We start from the raw sequence: 16,731 nt of genomic DNA on the forward strand, positions 1-16,731 counted from the left end.
TCATCCGGAGTGCCCTGAGAGGAGCCTGCAGAGATGACAGGCAGCTCCTGCACCAATGTCAGGTCACTTTGAACCTCCCCGCTCAGCATTGATGGATGAGCATCTAGCTGGGATACTGGGTGCCCAATCCATCTCCCGCACTGACACTGATCACCTGAGGTCATTGCTGCAGTGAGGGCTTGCAGGTCCGAGCGCATCCCCAGGAACCCCTGATTCAGCTCCTGGAGGAGCCTCTCCATGAGGGTCACCACTCTCTCCATGGATGAGGCATAACGCTTGGCCATGAGGGTCATTGCATTGCTCATGCTCCGCATGGACTCCTCCATCACGGAGTCCATGGCACGCATTCCCTCATGTGTCTCCGCCAGATCCTCCCGCACACCCTGCTGGACTCCCAGCATCTGCTGCCTCAGGGAAGACTCCAGAAGCACATCAGCAGCCACCGACTGAGCATGTTCCTGGTTCTCAGCAATCCTCCGGCTGCCAGTGCCCTGGGCACTCTCTGCCTCTGCCTGCACCTCAAGTGAGTGTGAAGTGCCCTCACTGCTGTGCACCGAGATACTAACCATGATCGTATTCCCACTGAGGCGTTGGTGTCTGCGCTGGTGCCTGCCTGGCTGAGAGGGTGTGACGCTGGTGCGTTTACATCTTCTGTGCCCTCAGGGGTCAGCGGTGGTCCCTCTGCCTCCTGAGTCCATGCGTGCTCTGGTGAGGCTGAAAGGAAGAACAAGGACATTTGATTAGTTGAAGTCGTTACACTGTTAACGTGCAGGCCTGGCACCCGGATCAGGATGCACTCCTCCTTCCATTCTCAATGGGCAACCCATGTTGGATGCTGAAATCAATATACAGTCAACAGTGGAATGTTTGCACTGACAGACATTGTGACCTCAGTTCACGGCACTCTTACCTCCCAGTGGCACCTCAAACTCACCACAGCCACTTGACCTGGGCTCATGGCCCCTCTCCAGCTCCAGTGCCTCCAGCTCATATCTGGTGATGATGAGAAGATCGGGCTGCTCTCCGCCAGTCACAGCTGCTCTGCATTATTGTGTGTGGTCTTCTCCTGAAAGGAGAGGGGAGCATTAATTTGTCTACCCTGTACCTGCATTGCCATTGCAGCCTTGCTACCCCCACCTGATGGAAACCTTGCAGGGCTCATCCGATTCTTGACCCTGGAACTGCCATACACTCATTCCAAGCAGACAGGGCTCACTCCCTTGCCCAGGTGCTGCCTCCATCAAATTTGCCACTCACACTCTAAGAATTTTCAAACCTACGAACACTACCACCTAGAAGGACAAGGGCAGCAGATAGATGGGAACACCACCACCTGGGAGTTCCCCTCCAAGTCACTCAGCATCTTGACTTGGAAATGTTTCACCGGTCCACCACTGTTGCTGGATCAAAATCCTGGAGCTCACCCCCAAACAGCACTGTGGGTGTTCCTGCACCACATTCAGGGGATACAGAAGACAGATCACCACCATCTTCTCACGGGCAACTAGGGGTGGGCAATAAATGCTGGCACAGCCAGCGATGCCCACATCCCATGAATGAATGAATACAAAAACAAAATTCTGAGGTTTTTGGGGGGTGGGGAGGGTGCCGGGGTAGGGGCCAACCTAACTGCTGTGCTTAGTGACCCATGCCAACATGGTACTCACCCTTCCCGATCACAGGAGGTCATTAAACCGCTTGCGACACTGCACCCAGGTGCGTCTCACCACATCGTGGGAGCTGACCCATCGTGCCAACTCCTGCCAGGCATGTTTTGTTAGGTGGGGGGGGTCCTCCTCCTCCTGTCCCTTGGCACCAGGATCTCGCAGCATGATGCCACCTCCTTGAGGAGGGCAGCGAGGCACTCAACCGAGAACCTTGGGGCTGACTGCACCTTCGACCTGCCCTCCTGCCTGGCCTGCTCTCCGAGGACATTGTCCATGGACCCAGCGGTCATTGGCCTCCCGCCCCTTCCCGCTGATCTCGGGAGTCGCGATTTATGCTGGGTGGGCCTAATTGGCCCGCCTGCGTAAAATGGCATCGCAGAGCTGATCATGGGCGGCAATCGGGTCTACGCCCACCCCTGCCTGCTCCTGCCAAGCCTGCCCGCCATACGAAAAATCCTGCCGCTAAAGGTTTAAAGAGGCAGAATGCCACTACTGCCACAAAAAAGGGCATGTAATAAAGCAATGCAGGTTGAAATCGAGGCAACCAATCAGACAGCAGACCAAGATGATTGAAGTGCACAATATGACAGAACCAGAAGCTGCTGAGACTGATATCTATTCCATATACAATCTCAAAGCAGTAAAAACTGAACCAATCACCATCACCCTTCAAGCGAATGGGCAGCCTCTAGTCATGGAGGTAGACACAGGAGCATCAGCCACACTGGTGGGAGAGCATACATTTAAATACCTAAATGCAAGTACCCAGATTGAATCTGGAGCAAACCATGGCTCAGCTGAAGACATACACTGGAGAGTCAATACAGGTAAAAGGCATTGCCATAGTACCTGTGTATTACAGGCAACAGGCAGCCCAGCTTCCAGTGATGATTGCAACAGGTGAAGGATCTTTTGGGCTGTGATTGGTTATACAAAATTAAGCTCAGCTGGTCAGAAATATTCCAAGTGAGAACAGGAGGGATTCCTGCGCTGTTAAGGAAGTACAACAATGTATTTTGTGATGAATTGGGAAAGATAAAAGGCTTACAAGCAAAAATATATGTAGATTTGGAGTGACACCTCGATTCTTTAAGGCCAGACCTGGGCCTTATGCCCTAAAGGAGAAGGTGGATGCAGAATTGTGCCACTTAGAGAAGTTTGGCATAATCTAGCCAGTCCAATTTTCAGAATGGGGAGCGCCCATTGTACCTGTGATGAAACCAAATCAAACTATTCACATCTGTGGAGACTACTAATTAACGGTGAACATTAGACAACTAGCCTGTCCTGAGGATAGAAGATTTGTACACTAAGCCGCCTGGAGGAAAATCCTACAACAAACTGGACATGAGCCATGCGTACCAACAGCTACAGCTGGACAGCACATTTAGAGGGTGTGTAACCATCAACATACACAAAGGCCTATACCAGTATACACCCCTACCCTTTGGTGTATCATCTGCCTGTGCAATCTTCCAAAGGGCCATGGAAAGCCTATTGCAAGGATTTCCCTGAGTAGTAGTGTACCTGGATGATGTCCTGATCACAGGATCAACAGAAGCTGAACATTTGGCAACCTAGAAGTTTTAAGAAGATATTTGGAAGATGGTGTATGATTGAAGAAGGAGAAATGTACTTTCCAAGAGACTGAAGTCACTTACTTGGGTCACCAAGTGGATGCCCAGGGGTTGCATCCAGTAGAGGAGAAAGCCAGGGAAATCAAGGAGATGCCCTCTCCTACCAGTGTCAATGAACTCAAGTTTTTTTCGGCATGATGAATTATTACGGTTGCTTCTTACACTAATCATGACACATCAAAAGAATTAATATTAACTTGTGACACATCTCCTTATGGGGTGGGAGCAGTGTTATCAAACAGGATGGAAGATGGTTCCGAAAGGCCAATAGGCTATGTCTCCAGTACCCGCTCTGCAGCTGAGAAGGGTTATTCACAACTTGAAAAGGAAGGTTTATCAGTAATATTTGGAGTGAAGAAATTCCATCAATATCTGCATCGTCAACATTTCACCATGGCGTCAGTTCATAAGTCATAAGTGGACTTATTTAGTGAAGATAAAGCCATTCTGCTGATAGCCTCAGTCAGAATTCAATGTTGAGCTTTGATTTTATTGGTGTATGAGTACAAATTTATGCACTGCCCAAGTGTGCATATTGCAAATGCAGATGCACTAAATCGTCTTCTGTTACCAGATAACATTGTAGATGCTCCAGTGCCACAATAAGCTGTACTTGTGTTGAATTTCTTGGACTCTTTGCTAGTCTGTGTGAAGCAAATAAATAATTAGACAAACAGAGATGCAGTTTTGTCAAAAGTCTGAGACCAGGCATTGCAAGGACGGTCAAATTCACCAGTCTCCTAAGAGAGAAGACCATTCTATGCCCGCAAAACGGGTTAAGCTGTCAAGATGGGATCTCGTTGTGGGGATCAAGATTCATCATTTGCAGGGAAGGGAACGACTCTTGACAGAGCTTTACAGTGCACATCCCGGCATATCGAAGATGAAGATACTTGTGCGAAGCTATGTCTGATGGCCAGGTATAGACAGTGACATAGAAAGCACTGTCTCCAGTGACAGCAACAACAGAGGTTGCTCTTTTCAGCTCCACTGCATCCGTGGGAGCGGCCTGATAGCCCCTGGGTTAGACTACATATAGGCTATGTAGGTCCATTTTAGGTACCATGTTTTTATTGATCATTGATGTGCATTCTAAGTGGATGGATGTATATGAAGTTAGACCACTGACATCGTGTGCAACTATTGAAAAGCTGCACCAATGTTTTAGTATACATGGCCTACCAGAGGTCATTGTTTCAGATAATGGTACTGCCTTCACTGGTATGGAATTCCAGAGATTAATGAGTTTAAATGGAATTAAACATATTAAAACAGCACCATATCATCCCTCATCAAGTGGGTTAGCAGGAATATCCATGCAAACTTTCAAATCAGGAACGAAGTTATCTGAAAGTATGTTAGATATTCAAATTTAATGTTTTCTTCTCAATTATCGTACAACTCCTCATGCAACTACAGGATCAACATCGTCTGAATTCCTGATGAAACACCACCTTCATACAAGGTTAAGCCTGGTGTTTCCACACTTAGTGGGGAAGGTAGGGAAGAACCAGATTAGTCAGAAATTGAATCACAATATTCATAGCAAAGCTCGAAGATTTACTGTGGGAGAGACAGTTTTCATGTGGAATGTTGGAAATGGACCTAGTTGGGTTCCTGGTATAATTGTCTCTGAAACTGGATCTTTGTCATGTCAAGTGGAAGTGGAAGACCAGATTGTTCGAAAACATGTGGATCATCAAAGGAGTAGAGAGATATTCCAACAACCAGCTATTCCTCCTGTAATTGATGTCCAACCTTTAATCCCTGAGGTGACAGATCGACTTGGAACAGACATACTTGATATCTCTGTTGAATTACCTAATCCTGAACTGCCATTGTCTAAGGATGTCCCTGATGCTGCAGTCCCTCATCATGTCGATCCAGTGGGAGAATCTCAAATGGTAGAGATACACCGCTCTAATTGAATTAGAAAACCACCTCAGAGCCTTAATCTATAATCGCATGATCCCCTGTATATGTACGTGTTGTGGATGACAATATTCCTTGTAAATAAGAAATGTAAAAAAAACTAAAGGGGGAGGAAATGTAGTGATTGTAGGTATAACCTTTCTTACTGCCTTTCAGGGTTATGTGATTGTAGTTACAAATGAGCCCTAAACGCGGGTAATCTTAGGGGCAGAGCTTTCTAGGCACGGACCTGGTTCAAGCATGTAGCTTCCAAACAAGCTCTGTGATAAAGTTATGTTTCAAGTAAGAAACCAGCCTGGTACATGAAATTTATTACACCCTCCTTCCTCTCTCATTCCTTTCTTCACCCCCTCATTCGTCCTCCTTTCCTCCTTCTTTCTTCCCCTTCCTCCTTCCTTCCTTCCCTTCCTCCTTGCTTCCTCCCTCCATTCTTTCTTCCATCCTCCCTTCTTTTCTTCCCTCCTTCCTTCCCTCATTCTCTCCTTTCCTTTCTCCTGTAGTTGTTCTGTGTTTGATTATGAGTCTGTTTACTATTGATTTGATTAGTTAAGCCTCAGTGTGGACTCAGAGAGAAGCATGGAGCAGACTTTTTAAAGCACCCTCAATAAAATCTGTTCCAAACATAGAAACTAGAGTAATCTCTCATAGCTCTGAGGCATATAAAATACACAATAAAGTGGCAATGAGGATGATGGAGAAAAGTTAAAATTTACCGACTCCTGCACCTTTATTCGCTGGGAGATACACCCATTGTTGTAGTTCACCTCAACAAACCACCAGGAGACTCAGGTACAGCCTACGATTGTTTAGTAATCATTCAAGTGTATGCATGGAGAGACAGCCTTGGATAGTCCAAGACCGTACGCTAAAAAGTTACAAGTGTTCTCTCCTTATACACACCTTGAGTCATGTACTCATATTCTAATCTTTTCAACTTACAATCTCCTGTTTCTCCGGTCTCCGTTACTTGTTTTCCATGTATACATATATCAATCGTTGTTCTCATCCATGAAAGACCACCATATCTTGCTGATTGTGCAGGATTCTGGGGCCCCCTGATCTCAACACCCACTCCCTGGCCTTGTTCTTTGTTTTACTAGCTTTCCTGCCTCATTTCTTATCCTGTCTAAAACACATCTGTTTTTCCCAGTTCTGCTTTTCTGCTTATCTTTTATTTTTACTAAAGGACACATCTAACTAAAATTGTTTAATCCTTTCAGTCCTCCGTTTTGGCCCTTGGCCTAGCCTAAGGTAGCTAACTCAGTGGTGTTGCCCCTTTTCTTATGCTCCGCCACCCATTGATACTGGCCCTGCACTTAGAGTTACAATGATATTGGGTTATACCATCTGTACAGGTTGGCCCTGCAATACTGGCACTTGCCTCTCTTGTTTAACCCCCATATTCCTGAAATCCCAAACTCTTTGCCATCCCTTGTGTGTCCTTATGGTGTGGTGAACAAACTACATTAAGTATGGAATCAATACCAACTAGGCCATAACCAAAACATGGGACATGATCCTAATCCACAGGTGCACTTGGACATTCAAACCCCAATTCCACAAGTCTTCCCACCATGTGGTATTGTCTATCTGTTCGATCTCGTCTGTCAGCGTTTTAACCTGTTGTTGATACGTGTCATAAGTTCTGTACACTCGCTGGGTCTCATCACGGATACCTGTAAGGTGTTCAGGTAACAGTGGGATTACACAGGAGAACTGTATCAGGCTTTCTCTTATGCTTTCTTCTGCCTGCATATTAACTGTTTCCCTCTTGTAGATTTCCACCACTTCTACCTTTCCCACCCTGGCTGGTACCTGTGGGTGTAGACACACCACAGGGCTGGTTATGGGACAAGATCGATTGTTCCCATTTTGATACTCTCGTTGTGTTGTGGTGATGAGATATCTCTCAGCACCCAGGTATGCAACATAGCCCATATAGCTTCCATTGTACAATTGGCTGTTGCATTAAACCCGCACCTCACTTCATCTGTTTCATATATTGGATGTGGACACACTACCAAGAAGGCCTCTACACTGCATCTCTCTAAAGTGGTGCTTACTATATTACCCTCTATCTCTAAAGCATATGGCGGTATATTATGATACCTTACATAATAATTCCCTTTAACTACCCCAATGTTCTCTACTGTATGTAATGTCTTCGTGGGTGTTGATTCTGGAATAACTGGGATTTCCAAAACAATGCCAATCAACATATTATTATTCACAACACGCTTAGTTTCAGATCTATATATTTCAGATCTATATACACACGTCAGACCCCTGAGCTGGCAATCGATCAAACTATGATTCTTGTGCTGTAAAAGGTTAAAAAAGTGTGCATTTGTTATCCACAGCGGGTGGTGGCCCGTTTCCTGGCCGCTCCCAGGCCCGCCCACTGCGCCCACCCAATGATCTGAAAATCCTGCCCCTAGTTATTCAAAAGTAACCTGCTAAATTACACTGCACTTTTCACACCTCAAAATTGGCCCAAACTCAAATAACAGTGCTGTTGGGATGCAGATTTCCTTTCCTATTTAACTAATCTCTTCTTCAAAAGAAACCCCTTTTTATCCATAGATTTTATTTTTGATTTTTCCTAGAATCCTTTTGAATTTCAGGTAACTTCTTCCTCTGAATTTTTATAATATCAACTCATATCAACTAAAATTAATTCATTAATTCCAATCAGCATGGAAGCTGGTGGAAAAAGTTACTCCCTGCTAGTCTGCAAGGGGGTGTTGCACATATAAAGGCAAAATACTGCGGATGCTGGAAATCTGAAACAAAAATAAAAAATGCTGGAAAAACCCAGCAGGTCTGACAGCATCTGTGGAGAGAAAGACAGAGTTAACGTTTCAAGTCCGTATAACTCTTCTTCAGATCGGGTGTTACAAAGGCTGGTTCATCTCAAACAAAGGAAAGCCCTGTTTTATCTTTACAGTACCTTTGAATTGCGATTTTTGCCAGAAATCTCAACTTGAACCTTATACTCAAAATAATGGAATGTTTGAGTAAACTTTTCCTTTAATCTAATATGAGGCTTTTGGCTCTAAAGTGCTGAACTCCACACACAAATGACAATTTAAGGAAGAAAACACAATAAAGCTCACATACAAATTCGTCTTTGCACACAAACACTTCATCACTCACAAACACACACATATATAAAGGTATGTATTTCCATTCTTAGAGCATTTATCTTAACAACTTTAAACTTTCATACTCTAAACGAAAACTTGAAGTAGCAGTGGGGGGAATAAAGGGATTTTCAAGGCTCCACCTACAGGGACAATTGAAACGACTGAAGCTCACATTTCCTCTGCTCCTGCCTGACACTATACGATCATTGCTGATCTAACACTTCAATGCCTTTTACCCACATTATCCCCATAACCCTTTACGCTATTGTTAATCAGAAATCGATCAATCTCTACCTTAAGTATACTCAATGATTGAGCTTCCATGGCCCTCTGGGGGAGAGAATTCCAAAGATTCACAGCCCTCTGAGTAAAGAAATTTATTTTCATCTCGATCCTAAGTGGCTTCCCCTTATTTTGAAATTGTGTCCCCTGGTTCTAGACTCCCAAACCATTGGAAACATCTTACCTGCATCTACCTTGTCTATTCCTTTAAGTATTTTGTAGGTTTCAATGAGATCACCTCTTATTCTTCAAAACTCTAGAGAATGCAGGCCCAGTTTCCCCAATCTCTCTTTATAAGACAGTCCCGCAAAGCACGGAACAAATCTGGTGAACCTGTGTTGTACCTCCTCTATGGCAATAATATCCTTTCTGAGGTAAGGGGACCAAACTGCACACAGTACTCCAGGCGCAGTCTGACCAATTGAAGCAAGACTTCACTACTCCTATACTCAAATCCTCTCGTGATAAAGGCTAACATTCCATTAGCCTTCCTAATTGCCTGCTACACCTGCATGCTATCTTTCAGTGACTTATGGGCAAGCACACCCAGGTCCCTTTGTGCATCTATACTTTCTAATCTCTTACCATTTAGGAAATACACTGCACGTCTGTTCCTTCTATCAAAGTGGATAACCTCACATTTTTCCACATTATATTCCATCTGCCATGTTCTTGCCCACTCACTAAGTCTGTCTAAATCCTCCTGTAGCCACTTTACATCTTCCTCACAACACACATTCCTGCCTAGCTTTATTTCATCCATGAACTTGGAAATATTACATTTGGTCCCCACATCCAAATCATTGATATATATTGTGATTAGCTGGGACCCAAGTACTGATCCTTGCAGTACCCCACTAGTCACAGCCTGCCAATGTGAGAATGACCAATTTATTCCTAATCTCTGTTTTCTGCCTGTTAGCCAATCCTTAATCCATGTCAGTATATTGCCTCTTATCCCATGTGCTTTTATTTTGCTAATCAACCCCTCCTCTGGAGAACTTTATCAAAAGCCTTCTGAAGATCCAAATATACTACATCCATCAACTCTCCTTCATCAGTTTTATGAGTAACATCCTCAAAAAACTCCAACAAGTCCATCAAACATGATTTCCCATTCACAAATCCATGCTGACTATGCCCAATCAGATCATGATTATCCAAGTATCCACTTATTACATCCTTTATAATAGGCTCGACCATTTTCCCTACTACTGATGCAAGGAAAACATGTCTGTAGTTCCCTATTTTCTCTCTCCCTCCCTTCTCAAATAGTGGGGTGACATTTGCTACCATCCAATCTTCAGGAACCATTCCAGAGTCTACAGAATTTTGGAAAATGATCACCAATGCATCCACTATCTCTGTAGTAATGTCTTTCAACACTCTGGGATGCAGAATATCAGGTCCCGGGGACTTATCAACTTTCAGTCCCATTAATTTCTCCAATCAACCTTCTCACTTACGTTAATTTCCTTCAACTCCTCATTCTCCCTAGTCCCTTGGATCTCTAAATCTGGGAGATTTCCTGTATCTTCCTCAGTGAAAACAGACACAAAGTAATCATTTAGCTTCTCTGCCATTTCTCTTCCCCATTATGAATTCTCCTGGCTCTGCCTGCAATGGACCCACATTTGTCTTAGCCAAACACTTCCTTTTTACACACCTATAGAAGCTGTCCCAGTTGTTTTTATGTGTTTTGCTAAATTGTATTCATATTCTATTCTCCCTTTACCGGTTTTTTGGTCTTCCTTTGCTATGTTCTAAAAACCTCCCAATCCTCAGGTTTACTATTACTTCTGACAACTTTATAAGCCTTTTCTTTTAACCTTATACAATCCTTAACTTCCTTTGTCAGCCATGGTAGACTGACTTTTTTGGGGTTTTTACATCTTGAAGGAACATATAGGTGCTGTAAGCTATGTAATAGTTCTTTGAAGACTATCCATTGCCTATGTACAGCCATACCTTTTAATGTATTTTCCCAATCCACCTCAGCCAATTTGTCTTTCATGCCTTCATAATTTCCTTTATTCAAGTTTAATAACCTCGCTTCAGAGTGAACTACCTCACTTTCAAATAAAGTAAAATTCTATCATATTCTGGTCACTCATCCCTAAAGGTTCTTTTACAACAAGATTATTAATTAGCCCTTTTTCATTACATTATACTAGATCTAAAATAGCCTGCCCTCTAGTCGGCTCCTCAACATACTGCTCTAGAAAACCATCCCTAATACACTCCAGAAATTTGTCTTCTACAGCATTAGTGCTCAGTTGGTTTACCCAGACTATATGCAAATTGAAGTCACCCACGATTACTGTATTGCCCATGCTACATGCTTCTCCCATCTCCTGACTAATACCATGCCCCACATTACTGCTGTTTGGTGGCCTATAAACAACTCCAACCAATGTCTGCTACCCATTGCTGTTTCTTAGCTCCACCCAAACAGATTCCACGCATTGTTCTTCCAATCTGAGATCCTAATGCACTGATCCCATCCCTTATTATGAATACAACTCCACCCCCTTTCCCTTTTTGTCTGACCTTCCTAAACATCGAGTATCCTTGAATATTCAGTTCCTGGTCTTGGTCACCATGCAACCATGTTTCCATAATGGCAATTATATCATACCCATTTACCTCTATTTGTGCCTTTAGATCATCTGCGAATGCTGCGCGCATTCAGGCAGAATGCCCTTAACTTTGTCTTTTTGACATCACTTAGCATTCAAAGCAGAATCAATGATCAGCTTTGCTTCTCCTGCCTTCTAGTTTCACTACTACTTCCTGTTACCAACTTCACTTTCTTCCAATTTGGGCCATTCGTCAGGTTCCCACCCCCCCAGGTAAGCTAGTTTAAACCCACCCCAACAGCATTAGCAAATCTCCCTGTGTGTACATCAGTTCCAGTTCTGTTAAGATGTAACCTGTCCAGTTAGTACAGGTCCCACCTGCCCCAGAACTGGTCCCAATGCCTCAGAAATCTGATACCCTCCCTACTACACCTGTTCTCCAGCCACGTATTTAATCGACCAATCCTCCTATTCCTAAACTCACTAGCACGTGGCACTGGGAGTAATCCTGAGATTGCTGCTCTTGATATCCTGCTTTTCAATTTCCTTCCTAATTCCCTAAAATCTGCTTTCAGGACTTCATCCCTCTTCCTACCTATGTCATTGGTATCAATGTGGATCACGACTTCTGGCTGATCCCCCTCCCCCTGAAGGATGTCCTGCAGCCACTCTGTGACATCCTTGACCCTGGCACCAGGGGGGCAACACACCACCCTGGAGTCACATTTACTGCCGCAGAAATGCCTGTCTGATCCCCTGACAATGGAATCCCCTATCACTATTGGTCTTCCCTTCTTCTTCCTCCCCCCTTGTACAGCTGAGCCACCTGTCATGCCACAGGCTTGGCTCTGGCTGCACTCCCCTGAGGAAACATCGCCCTCATCAGCATCCAAAATGGAAAACCGGTTAACAAGCAGGATAGACTCAGGGATCTCCTATACTACCTGCCTAGTTCTGTTAGACTGCCTGGTGGTCACCCTTTCCCTCTCTGGCTGTATGCTTCTGACCTGGGGTGTGACCATCTCCCTAAACATGCTATTCGCATAGTCCTCTGCCTCGCAATGCACAACAGTGACTCCAGTCGCTGCTCAAGTTCCGAAACCTGGAGCTCAAGCTTGTGCAATTGGTGACACTTCCTACAGATATGTTTGTCAGGGACACAAGGTACGTCCATGACTTCACACATACCGCAGGATGTGCACTCCACTTGGCCGAGCTGACCTGCCATCCCGTAACTCTAAAAACTATTTATTACACTTAGACTAAGTAGAATGAGTGGAATAAATTACTAGTATTTAACTTTACTACACTTACGCTAATTTTATCTTACTTTGGTTTACTTTATTACTTTATTTCACTTTGACTTGATTTAACTTTACTTCCCTATTGCTAGGGAATCTAAGTAGCTCCTTCTTTATAAATTATATGTTTTTCTAGTTTAAAGCTATTTAAACACAGTCCCTAACAGCAGCTTCTCACCAACCAATGAACTTACAGTTTTCCTATGATGTCTGTTTTCAAACTCAGCCCACTGCCCAAGTAGAGGTGCCCCTTGTAGGTCCGGCTGTCTCCGCTCCTGGAAGGTGAGTGAAGGCCCCAAGACTCGCCCTCTATTTATCTGCGGCCCAAGTGGAGGTGTCCCTTGCAGGTCTGGCTGTCTCTGCTCCCAGTAGGTGAGCCTCTCTCTATCTCTCTTTCTCTCTCCAGAACAAACAGCTTTTGTGACTTGGATCAATTTATTTTTAAGTTAATTACCAAAAATTCAGTGGGGGATCTTTCGGGTCCCACCTGTCCTTCCACATTTTCTTAATAAGTTTTTTTATGATGTTCTGCTATGAACTTTGTAATGGAACCTTCTTGTCCCCAATTGAGGTCCATGGTATCTTCTTTCTCCTTCATCTTATCTCCTGAAAACATCCTTTTTTTTTAAACCCTGCGCGGTCTCAGTTTCCTGACCTCTGCGGCTCTGACTAACTCTTGTTCTGCTAGCAGCCTCGAGTGGTCTGACTTATCTGCCCAGCTTTGGCTTCTTAGCCCACCAGTGCAGTTCTGCCTCCTCTCCTGGTGCCTCCTGATCTGAGTCCTCCTTTCAGATTCTTTGGATACCCAGCCAGACCTTTACTTGGGTAAGTTTATTGCTTTAACTATAGGTAGAAAATAAAGGTAATCACTTGTTTGCAGTGCCGCTCCGATGATCTGGCACGATTACTCTGCTTGCAGCGCCAATTGTAGTTCATCTCGACAAACCGCCAGAAGGCTCGGGTACAGGCCACGATTGTTTATTAATCATTCAAGTGTACACAGGGAGAGACAGTCGTGAGCAATCCAAGACCATACTTTAAAAAGTTACAAGTGTTCCCTCCTTATATACATCTTGAGTCATGTACACATATTATAATCCTGTCAATTTACAACCACATGCTCCCTCTCCTAATATTACTCAGTTCAGTTGAAGGGTCATGAGGACTCAAAGCATCAACTCTTTTCTTCTCTGCCGATGCTGCCAGACCTGCTGAGTTTTTCCAGGTAATTCTGTTTTTGTTTTGGATTTCTAGCATCTGCAGTAGTTTTTTGTTTTTATTAATTGTTAATTTGTTAATATGTGGCAGCATTGCCGCAATTGGCTTCTACATGTAAATTTGGCACACTAACCAACAAACTAAATCATGATTAATTAATTGAAAAGATTTCAATTCCACAAATGAGTGTCTCCCCTTGGATGTTAATGACTTAACCTTGGAAACCCAAATCGAATCTGCCATGTTTGCTTGGAAGAGGTTAAACAGAATTGCACCCTCAGGGTTACAGACACTGCATGCCTAACCAGTCCAAATGCAAGGGTTATGGACGAGGAGACCCCAGCAGTCTCATTAACATGTGCCCCATCATGGTCAGATACTTTCAAAACCATGCCTAAATTGTGGAAGTGCGCATTGGTTCAAAACACCATGCCCAACTCAATGGGAAAAGTGTAAATCGTGCTTCAAGTGGAATCATTTTGCAAAGATATGCAGTCATTGAAGAGGACCTCATCGGTTTGACACATGGAGGAGTCTCTTCCTGAGAATGAGGTGCAGTATGTATAAACCATCATGGATGGTAAAGCACCAAGGAAGGCTCAGTTGAGATCATGGAAGCCTCAGTGTCACTTTTCATTGATGTTGGTGCAAAAGTATCTATATTGAGCGACAGATCTATCATTGGTATTTTTCACAACTTTCTCTCACTCTTTCAACAGGCACTCTTCAAGCTTACATTAACTATTATTTCCATTTTGGATTCAATCACAGTCCCAGTACACTACAAAAATGTCACCCTAGACAGATTCATGTTCTATCTACCTAAAGGCAGAAACCTTATGAGGGCGGTGGGAGTGGCGGGTGGTGATGCAAACCTTTTCAATAGGCTTGGATTCAAACTTGAAGAATTCACCAGAGCACACATTAATGAGATTGATGACGCGGACTACGCACATCGGTATCCTCCCTCATTTACTGGACTTGGGGAGATTAAGGGGTACTGCTATGCTTCTCAAGTCAACACACCAATTCTGCCAGTTTCACAAAATTTGAGACAGTTGCCATTTGCAATCTGTACTCAAGTGTCACGGAATCTGAAACAACTAGAAATAGATGGTACATTAAGCAAATTGACTCATTGCCATGGATGTTGGATTAAGTCATTGCATAACACAAAATGGTGAACTTAAAACTATGTGTTGACCTTAAGGCAATCAACAAAGCTATCAGACCAGACAAGTATCCACTTCCTATAATCCAAGAATGATCAGCATCATTTCATGACTCCACAGTCTTCACAGAGGTTGATATATGATAGAACTACCTTCAGATACCACTAACAGGGCAAAGCCGATATCGTAAAGCTTTATTATTCACAAATGTGTGTTTCAGTACCCCAGAATTCCCTATGGACTAAGTTCAACACCTTGCACATTTCAGAAGATTGTTTCAGTCTTGTCAGGTTTTAAGGGGATGCTCAACCTACTTGAGGATGTTGTTGTCCATGGAAGGGACAATGTAGAACATGATCAGTAGTTATCAGTGGTGCTCACTTGGCTTGCAGAACACAATTTCACACTCAACAAGGACAAATGCACATTTGCAGCATCCGAGATTAGCTTTCTGACTCTGTAGAGTGACAGCAACTGGACCAAAGCATACACATAACTATGTCAAAGCCATTCTTGCGCTTCCAACCACTTCTAACATGAAAGAGTTGGCATCATTCCTGGGTACCACTAACTTTTATCACAAAATTGTTCTCAAATACGCCGAGATGGTGGAGCCTCTTTGGAAGCTACTGTGCAAAGATGCACAATGGGGATGGACAATCGCACAGCAAACAGGGTTTGCTACGTTAGAGGTGCAGATAACATCCCTGCCAGTCCTTGCGTATTTCAATCCACATGCAGAAACATATGCCACAACAGATTTTTTTTTTTATTCATTCACGGGATGTGGGCTTCGCTGGCTGGGCCAGCATTTATTGCCCATCCCTAGTTGCCCTTGAGAAGGTGGTGATGAGCTGCCTTCTTGAACTGCTGCAGTTCATGTAATGTAGCTACATCCACAGTGCTGTTAGGGAGGGAGTTCCAGGATTTTGACCCAGCGGCAGTGAAGAAATGGTGATGTATTTCCAAGTCAGGATGGTGAGTGACTTGGAGGGGAACTTCCAGGTGGTGGTATTCCCATCTATCTGCTGCCCTTGTCCTTCTAGATGGTAGTGGTCATGGGTTCAGAAGCTACTGTTGAAGGAACCTTGGTGAATTTCTACAGTGCATCTTGTAGACACTGCTGCTACTATGTGTTGGTGTTGGAGGGAGTGAATATTTGTGGATGTGGTGCCAATCAAGTGGGCTGCTTTGTCCTGGACAGTATCAAGCTTCCTGAGTTTTGCGGGAGCTGCACTCATCCAGGCAAGTGCGGAGTATTCCATCACACTCCTGACTTGTGCCTTGAGGATGGTGGACAGGCTTTGAGGAGTCAGGAGGTGAGTTACTTGTTGCATGATTCCTAGCCTTTGACCTGCTCTTGTAGCCACAGTATTTTTATAGCTAGTTCAATTCAGTTTTTAGTCAATGGTAACCCCCAGGACGTTGATAGTGGGGGATTCAGTGATGCCATTGAACATCAGGGGCGGTGGTTGGATTCTGTCTTGTTGGAGATGGTCATTGCCTGATACTTGTGTGAATGTTACTTGCCACTTGTCAGTCAAGCCTGGATATTGTCCAGGTCTTGTTGCACTTGGACATGGACTGCTTCAGTAGCTGAAGAGTCGCGAATAGTGCTGAACATCATGTAATCATCAGCTAACATCCCCACTTCTGACCTTATGATGGAAGGAAGGTCATTGATGAAGCAGCTGAAGATGGTTGGGCCGAGGACACTACCCTGAGGAACTCCTGTAGTGATGTTCTGGAGCTGAGATGACTGACCTCCAACAACCACAATCATCTTCCTGTGTGCTA

Source organism: Cetorhinus maximus, chromosome 7 (assembly GCF_964194155.1).
Source record: "Cetorhinus maximus chromosome 7, sCetMax3.hap1.1, whole genome shotgun sequence".
NCBI classification, from domain to species: Eukaryota; Metazoa; Chordata; class Chondrichthyes; order Lamniformes; family Cetorhinidae; genus Cetorhinus; species Cetorhinus maximus.